Source organism: Azolla caroliniana, unplaced genomic scaffold (genome assembly GCF_043228905.1).
Source record: "Azolla caroliniana isolate FFs.n. ecotype wild unplaced genomic scaffold, voAzoCaro1.0.p SCAF_22, whole genome shotgun sequence".
Classification (NCBI taxonomy): Eukaryota; Viridiplantae; Streptophyta; class Polypodiopsida; order Salviniales; family Salviniaceae; genus Azolla; species Azolla caroliniana.
The window spans coordinates 11,643,044-11,652,920 of record NW_028230457.1 but is presented as its reverse complement, the minus strand read 5'-3'; positions in this window follow the sequence as shown (position 1 = coordinate 11,652,920).

The window sequence follows — 9,877 nt, the reverse complement described above, 5'->3', positions numbered from 1 at the left end:
CCCACCGCATTGTGCACCTGTGTTGATTACCAAGCTCCACGCTCCATCACCGGCTTTGATCCGGCTGTAATCACCCACCGCACTGTGCACTTGTGTTGATTACCAAGCTCCACGCTCCATCACCGGCTCTAATCCGACTGTAATCACCCACCGCACTGTGCACTTGTGTTGTTTAATAGAAACCCTCTTTGTCTAACAAACGTTGTTCTCAGTGTCTTGCCCGTGTCTGCGTCTACGCACGACTCTTTTACCCTCTCTCGATCGCTAGCATTACTTGCTTTCCCGCAATCCCAAGACCTACGCAATTCTCAAACGGCTCCCTTCTCGTTTCCTCAATTCCTCAGTTCGAGACCCTCGTGGTCCTGCCCGACTTCCATGCATCCGCGAGGATTTCCTTGACAACATAAACATCCTGTGTTCTCTATCGTTGTTTTGTGTACGTGCATTCATCATACCTATTTCCCATTTCTGTGTTTGGTCCTTCATAGAGTGATTTGAGACTCGGTTGTGGCCGAGCAATACTTCCGCGCTAGTTCCTATCATATTCCAAGTCTTTGCAAAGGGTATGAACCTCGCTCTGATACTGCTTGTTAGGAATATGGATCCGAATCGAGATGATTTGGACTACCAACTCAATCAAGACAAATTAAACAATAGATGAAACCACAAGACAGAAAATGAGAGTACACCAAAAAATTTAACGTGGAAAACCCAAAATAGGGAAAAACCACGGAACCCCTTCGAGTTCAAACCAAGTTCATTATTTTTCTTAGTACAAACGAATACAACCTCTCTAGCTTTGACTAGAGGGATGTATATGCTAAGGCAATAGCCTTGATTACAATTCCTCACCCAACTGGGTGGATAAAAAAACTAACAAAAATGGAAACAAGAAAAACATGAAACGAAAAAACCTGATGCAAAGTAGACAGGATAGTTGTTGTTCAATCGTGGTTCTCTGATAGCACGAACAACCCCTCGTAGGTCTCTGTCTCCACTTTTGCACTTTGGTAGAACACTCTTCCTCTTGCTCTCACTCTTTCGTTCTCTGTTTTTCTCTCACTCCATTCTCTGTTTTTCTCTCACTTTGTTTTCTGTTTTTCTGTTTTTCTGTTTTTCTGTTTTTCTGTTTTTCTGTGTTAAAAATAGGTCACGTTGTCTCCCTTTTTCTTTTCTCTGTTTTCACTTTCTGTCTTCTTGTAGTCCAACGTCTATATTTGTGTTCACACACACACACACACACACACACACACACACACACACACACACACACAAGACACACACCCAAAACAAACATACAAAAAGAAAAAGGCATACATATATATATACATATAGATATATATATATAATTTGCCTTAAGCCTATTTGGCGTTCAGCCGACTCAATATTGTGAGCTCCACTTGAGTGGACAAGCCCCAACAATGACCATTATTGATTGATGCAAATCACTCTCTCATTTCCGATAAGTGGGAGATGGGAATTGAACGTCATTGCATGTACACTTAGGGTGCTAATTTTGCTCACTGAAAAAACACAATGAGCTATTTTATCTCAACCATGAGGTTGGCATTTGGTGGGCAATTATTGTAATAAATGGACATTGAGTGGGTGAGTGGAATGCCCAACTAGCAATCCAATGTGAACCCTTCAATCTTACTTATAAAATATGCAAGCAGGACTAAGAGCGTGTGTTTTTTTGTGGTCCTTTGAGGAAGAAATCTTGTGACAATTTGTGCATAAGAGTAAATTGCAATAAAAGTTTGCATTAGCTTTGCCATCATATCTTCATGTATATTGTGTCATATACTCTTCTTGTTTATTGCCCTTTGATTTACATTTTGTGCTTCGTTATGTTGCCTCTTGCTTTCTACCAAAACTACAGTCTAACACTTGCATGCATTAATACCACATTGTTACATGTCAGTGCTCACTCGTTAGTTTTCACATTAACAACAAAAAGGCCCTACATGAGTATTGGTGCCACAATGTTGTATGATGGGGTGTTCTATTATTAAAAGTAATGGTTTTCTTGGGTTCGTAAAGATAACAATAGTTAGAGAGAGGGTGTGTGCATGTTTATTTGTTGTGGCTCGTATAACATTGGCATACATGATTATGCCCTATTTTTTAATGTTTCTAATGCAACATCTATAAATATTGCTTTGTGCGATTTCACTCTCAGTGAGGTTTCTTGTTGAGTACTAGGCATGATTTTCACTCATATTGATCATGATTAAAACTGCATTTTGTGGGTTGTGCGTCATCTAGAATATTATGGGGATTGCATAAAGATATCTTAAAAAGCATTTTCTATCAACCCCTCGCTCAATCCTTGAATGCATACATTCCAAATGAGGTGTTTGTGATATATACGTATATAACAACAAGTATGTGCAACACTTATCCAATATCTACGATGTTATAAATCTCTACATCCATATTTGATGTTATAGCACTATAGATAAGGAAACGAGAATTTGACTAGACATATGCACATAGACATGTCCCAATGAATATATGTAAAGTCAAAACTAATGTCAAAGAATAAAACATATATCTATGCAAATATATCCTTGAAGAAATAAATTTTCACAAAAGTCTTCATAAAAACTAAACAAAACTAGTGCGTCATGAGTAGGTTTTTGCTAAATGAAACGTTTTTTGTGTGCGGTAAGAGCAACATTGACATACATCTCTTGATTTGTTATTTTGCAAGAAAAAAAGGGAATGAAAGATGAAAGAGGTTGTGTCTAGGATAATGTTCAACCTTGCCCTTTCGAATCTCGAAAAATACCATTGTAAGCCATGAATCAAAAGGCGGTGTTGCTAAATCATATTTATACAAAAAGAAAGAGCAAGAACACACAGCACTATTATAGAATAAACCTATTGAAACTCATGGATGTGGTTGAGGTAGTCAAATTGTTGGTTAGTGGCTTTAGATTTTATGTCAGCAAGGCACTATTTATATGAGTATATAAATGTATGAAACACATTTAAAATTGAATGAAATGAGTTACATGAAGGCTTCTACCCAAAACCACTATGGCACACAACATTGATGATGTAGCAATAATACTATTGGGAAAAATATCATAAATACCCCTCACATATGAGAATGTCTATTATGCCCCTGGTATTACGCACAATATCAAAACAATCACTAACCCAACTACATAAAGATTAAAGTATGCTTTCAAGATTAAAGTTTCATGCCATTTGGGACATAGGTATATTTTATAGACGGTATTTTGGTAAGGTGGAGTGGTTCTACTCAACACCAAAGTGTTTATTCAAGCCAATGGTTAGACTTTAGAAAAATATAGGGGATCGGTATAGCTTGTATGTTTAGCCTTATGGCGGTTTTCTAATACTAATGTAGTATCTTTTTTTGGAAAAAAAAAAAAAAGTATGCTTTCAAGATAGAAAGTAAATGTGGAGTGTGTGATTAAGGTTGCGTGATAAGAAAACTATGTTGCAACCATAACTAATTAGTTTGTTCTAACTATTTTGTATCGTAATTAATTAGTTTGTGGTCTAATTAGCTTGTATCACACTATTTGATCTAATCAAGTTGCATGCTAATCTAGTTAGAAGTCGTGTCATAGTTAGGAATTAAAATTGAATTCAACTACATGAGAATCTCAATGGTTGTACTCATTTTTAAAAAACACTCTAATACTTTAGGTGCTTTGCCTTGACTTTTTCCCTTTTATTAAAGTTGAGGTTTAACAAAAAATGTAGTCAAAATGTGAGAAACACCATGAGTATAATGGATACCACCCCCATGTACATAGTACTCATAGATATTTTTCACTATTTTTTTGACATGGGTAGTTTTTGTAAAATGAGAGATAGAATCAAGGGGTCTAAGTGATATTATCTGACATACATGGGCACTCATGATATTTTTTGTCACGATAATGTCTTTAGAATTTGCCCTTCTCTAATTTCTCTTGCATCTTGATAAAACCGACATGGCACATGTATGATAGTAAATTCATAGTTCAATCAAGCATTTTATTTAATTTTTAAGCTTTATAGTTTCATCACTAGAAATGCAATTGAATTAGGTTATGAATCATGATTGTTCATAGTCGTTGACTTAAACAACTTGGCTAGTTACTTGTGAGTGAACTCTTTGAGTATGGGAGGTAATGCAATCACTAGTTGGTTGCTTTGCAAAGAATAGTTCACTTTTTAATACATGACTTTCTAGCTAGCTTTCCTTATTTTATGAACAATTAGAAGTTGAAAAATTACATTAAAGGAGACTCGCATTTGAAAACCCATGACATGATACATACGTATGCACATGCTAGTTTTATTATCGAAGAGGCATACATTAGGTTGTCGTGAATATACAACGTGCATGATCATATGATGCAAAGTGGGCCTAGGAGGGTTTAGATACATCGGTATGCATCATGGACCAAAACAATTATATTGAAGAAATATTTTGAGATCGAGGAAAAGTTTAAGATAGATCAATAATCTCAATGGGTAAGATTGGGTTGCAAGGTTGGGTTTAGCACATATAAAAAAAAACTCATCCTCATTTTTGTTTGTTCATGATTGGATATTGAGAAGAAAAGTAGGCGAGGAGGTAGCAAAGAAATAGTTAGGTTAGGTGAATTAATGGCTTATTAAACTATTTTATGTATGTATTTTGTGCTTGCACACACATAATCACATGCTTTTGAATCCCTGGCATGTACGCGTGAACCACTTGCCTTAAAACTTAAAAGAGTACCTCATGCATCTTGTGTACTTCGTCCAACTCTTGTATTAGAATGACCACAAAAGCAAAATACATTTCCTCCTTCAATTTTCTCTTTACCGTATCCTTTAGAAACATATCATGACAACAAGCATATCTCCATTGTGGAAAAGTCTTAATAGCATGTTTGCGTATGGCTTTTCTCCCTCCCTCTCTCTCTCTCTCTTTCATATTCTTGGTCTCTTACAAAGACTACTACAAAGACTCTTATTTTGTCTACATGTAGGTTTCAATTTAATATTCTTTTAGAGTGAAAAACAAATTGGTGACTTACCACCATTTTCCATTTTGTTAAGGTCAAACTTTAAGAACAATATCCCTTAGTATTTGAGCCAAAATGTAGTTGGGGAGTGGTTTACTAAATTGATGCTCTTGTACAAAAGAAATCATTGAAGCTTTTCATTAATGCTATAGAATATGCATAAAAGCTAACAACTACAAGTATCTTACAAAGCTTTTGCATGCATATTAAGGTGGCTATCAATGGCTCTAGAACAACAAAGTTATCCTTGTCAAAGACTCCCACTAAGAGTAATCCATGAACTATGTGCAATAATGAACCACTCAAAATAGTAGAAAGCTTCAAATATCTTGGGCTAGAGTTTCACTCCAATCATAGTCTATAGATTTAATAATGAATATACTATAGGTAGTTTGGATGCATTTGTGAATGTAAATCATCGAGGAGAAATAAAATGTTTGGTTTAAGGAAGACATCTTTGACATTTTAATGACATCAATGCTTTCTTTCTTATGAGGTGGAATAAGGGGTTGTGGCATCTCTAAGTTTCCTTGAAATTAATATAAAAACATCAAAAAAACGATTTTTAATCATTCTATTCTCTCTCTCTCTCTCTCTATGTGTGTGTGTGTGTGTGTGTGTGTTCAACAAGTTGAAATGTAGGTTTTCTACTTCAAGGACAAGAATTTGTAGACGGGTTTTAAAACCCTAGATTCTTTTAAAAACCTTTGAAGGATGGAAGTAGATAGGTTTGATTTTGAGAATATTTCTAATGAGGATGCACTAACTTTCAATCGATCTAGAGAAGAACAATAAATAATCCGTTGAATTTCTCAACATAACCCCATACTCACAATGATACACAAAGAAATCTTTGAGTTATCAAAGTTTGAATCTCCACACAAGTTATGTACTCACTTATTCCACATTTGTTCCATGCTTCAAGTTGGAAAATTTGTGTGTAATTTCATCATCTTTGTTTGGGGGTAATATAGTCCTCACAAACAAGAGAAATGATCTCGTACGAAGTAGAATGATTACTCTCTTTGAGCTTGACCTTTGACTTTGGCGTTGAAATAGGGTCCAGTTTGAAGTCATTAATATCTTTCGGAAGGAAAAAAGAGAGTAAAAGGAATGAGTCATGCTTATGTATGATCTTCACTCATCATGACGAAAAAGTTTATAGTTGGGGTTGTGGTTGTTGTCATTGAGGTGAAGTCTTAGTTTGGCTTCACATGTGCTAGAATGTGGAAAGGGAAAATGAGATTGTGCTTATGTGGTCTCCACCCTTTGGTTGAGAAAAGAGCATGGTGTGTAGTGGACATAATCAAATGCTTTGGGGTACTTATGAAATCACTCTCGCATGGAAGCAAATAATATGCGCTGAAGGGGGGGACACATAATTATATATGGGCTTAGCATATCATGGATAATTTTAGTGGATAGGGATAATGAGGGATGGAATGAATGAATAAACATGGTCACTGGGTAAAGATACAAAATCTATGGAAAGAAAGGAAAAGAATGAAGGGTGTGTCATTTTATGTGGTTACATTACGTTCACCCATCAGTAGATAAAGCAAAATGTTTGAAAAAGAATTTGGCAAAGTTTTGATGGCGTATGCTTATGTTTGGTTCACAATGCACATGTGGAACACGATAATGTGGCTTTCACATAACTGCAAAGAAAAAGTGAAGTTTCAAAGCACACCATTATGGATGAAGTTTTGAAAGTTGTAAAAGCAAAAATAGTGAAAAGGTCATGACAAAGACAAAGTAGGCCGCGTAGTATGAAATTTCCACAACTTGAAGCTGATAATATGAATGGGAAAATTCGGTAGTTAGTGTGACATTAGGAAATCTATCAAAATTGGAACTAAACAATGAGACTTGATCACGTACTAAGTAACGACCTTCCTCGTTTGTAATAAGTTGAGACGTGGTTGAGGTGTGGTTGAGGCCTACAACTCACGTTACATGAGAAGCTTGAATAGGAGATCAATTATTGGAGTTCTTACTTTAGTTCCATTTTGTTTGTGATTGGCCTCTCCAATTTTAGTTCCACCTTTTTGAGTTGTCTTTTTAATAGTCAACCCCTAGTGGGAGGAGGTTGGGAGCCTTATGGAAGGATGGTAGTAGGAGTCTATGTATAAAATATAAGTATAAATGAAGTCATATTCTCTCTTCATCTCATGTATTATTGGAATACATCTCATCTTCATGTGTGTATTAAAAAGTCAAGCAAGCTCCGTCTTAACGTGGACGTAGGGGGGTTTTGTTAACATGGTCTGTATCAAACATACGAGCACATCATAGCGAATTCCCTCCCCGCGTCGTGTATTAATGATAATGCATTTCATTGTTATGTGCCTATATAAAAAGTCAACACCTCCTTAACTTGGACGGAGAGAGGGTTGTTAACGTGTTTCTAATGAAACAGTGTGCAACACAACACACGAGCTAGGGATAAACATAAGGAACAACATGTGCACACACACACACACATGTGTGTGTGTGTGTGAGAGAGAGAGAGAGAGAGACATAGAGATAGAGATAGGGAATGCACGCTATTGAGAAAAGTGAGACGAACAAGGTTAAGGTGTACATATGGGGGGGTTAGTTAACGTGTCGTGTCATCAGTCGAATGAGCACACAGAAGGGTGAATGAAGAGCGCAACATGCGAGATAGATTAGATGTATAAAATATAAACAAAGATCAACAGGATAGATAGATAGATTTATTTATTTTTTAGCATCCATAGAGCGGCCAATATTGACCCATAGGAGGTGTAAATGTGTGTGCGGTGCATCATCAAGAGCCACGAGATATTTATAAAGTCAACCAAGATCCATCCGAGCCACCGGAGCCGAACATACGAGGAATGAGAGAGAGAGAGAGAGAGAGAGAGAGAGAGAGAGAGAGAGAGATTGTGTGTGTTCGTGCGCATGTGCACGCGAGTGTGCGTATGTGTTGGGATGCCACTTGTCAGATATTTGCCACGTGGCCTTTTTAACTAACTAAGGAAAGCAAAAAGCAGAAGGGATTCATCACTAGTGACTGAGAGAGTCACTATGTGTGTGTGTGTTTATCCATCCGATTCAAGTGGCTGCCACATGGTCATAATAAAATAAAATAAAGCAAAAAATAAAAGAAAAGAAGCAAAGAAAAACTCGTCAGCTTTGCCATGCACGCATGGATTGCATGCAAATAATTGACACACGTGTGTGTTTTGAGAAAGCGTGCGGGTCACGCTTGTCCCACACAAGTTAGTTTTTTGACCCTTTCTAAAAACACTCTTTCTCTCATTATTATTATTATTACTAAAACAACTAAAAATAAAAAGACCGACAATTTTACACTCTTCTTCTACTTGCCTCTTGACTCTCTCTCTCTCTCTTTCACATACACACACCATCATCATCATCATTATCATTACCATTGTTCATCTTTGCATCATCATGGACATCACCATCTTTACATCATCACTAACATCATGGCCTACGATTGTGTCGCCCCCCCCCCCCCCCACCCCGACATATCATCATTATCCACTTGACTCTTTGGGGGGCGACAGGGGGGTGTAGCCTTTAGCCTCCGGTATCCCTCTTTCCAAGTGTCTCGGACAAACAAAATATTATATACCTATCATCATCGTGGACAACAACTTTCACCCTCGAGCATGTGTTCTAGAAGAACTAGGCTAGTCCATGGACATGCATGCATCCTGCTAGAACAATCCGTCGCTAGCTCGAGCTGATTCTTTGCCACTTTGTATATGTGATGAGCATATGTTGACCAACCTTGGGGATGGGCGTATAAATGCCTAATGTGGTTTTGCAAGGTGTCACAACACACGTTGGTTCAAGGCATGCAATTCAATCCTCGGTAAATGTGTCGATGGCTAATTGATTTTGTTGCCAAGGCTATGTGGAACTATTTTTTTTTTCCCACATGACAGAGTGGATACAAATGATTTTTTCCACGTGACAAACAATAAGCAAACCATCCCATCCAACTTATGCCACGCGTTATTGTCAAACAAATTGAGCTTGGTATACAGCTAAAATGAGTTTAAAAGTTTTAAGGCAACAATTTACACACTCATCGGCCACTTCCCTTTAATGCTCTATTCGTGTGCTCTTGTATCCGTAGAAAGAGCATATCAAATAATGGTGATACACTTTCTCATCACGTTGAGTGTCTAATAGGTACTTTTCCCATTTGTATTTTTCTAATACAAAGAGGAATGCTTTTGAGAAGGCATTATTGAGGATACAATAGTATTGCCAAAGTGTAAGAAGCTCATGTAAGAGAAACTCACATGGATATGTCATGCATGCTTAATTTACAAAGCACCTCAAAAGTCTTGGAGTTGGGTGAATCCTTATGTCCTTAAGAAAAGCTAGTTGTAAAGAGGTGAGTCACAATTGGAGTGTGATACCAAGGTGTAAGGTTTCATTCTGTGACATTTGATTAGGACATGTCGGTTTTCCGAACACTACCATTTTACATTATGACGATGTTACCAGGAAGATCTCGGTATTGGGAAACAATGAAGAATCACAGCTTTGTAAAGCAAACATGAGGTAAAAAGGCATGCATTTTGATGGCCATGTAAATCTTCTTTTCAATAATTTTATTACCGAGTCTTCGTAGCCACTCCATGTACATATTGCGAAATGGAGGGAGGTACGAGCCTTTGTTCTGAGTTGGAAGAGGATAGATAGATACATAGGTGCATTGCTACTTGACGGCGTTTGACTTTTATTATATAGCAACATGGTGGGGGGGAGAAAACGACAAAGCTTAGCATGATAAAGAAAAGAGAGAGAGAGAGAGAGAGAGAGAGAGAGAG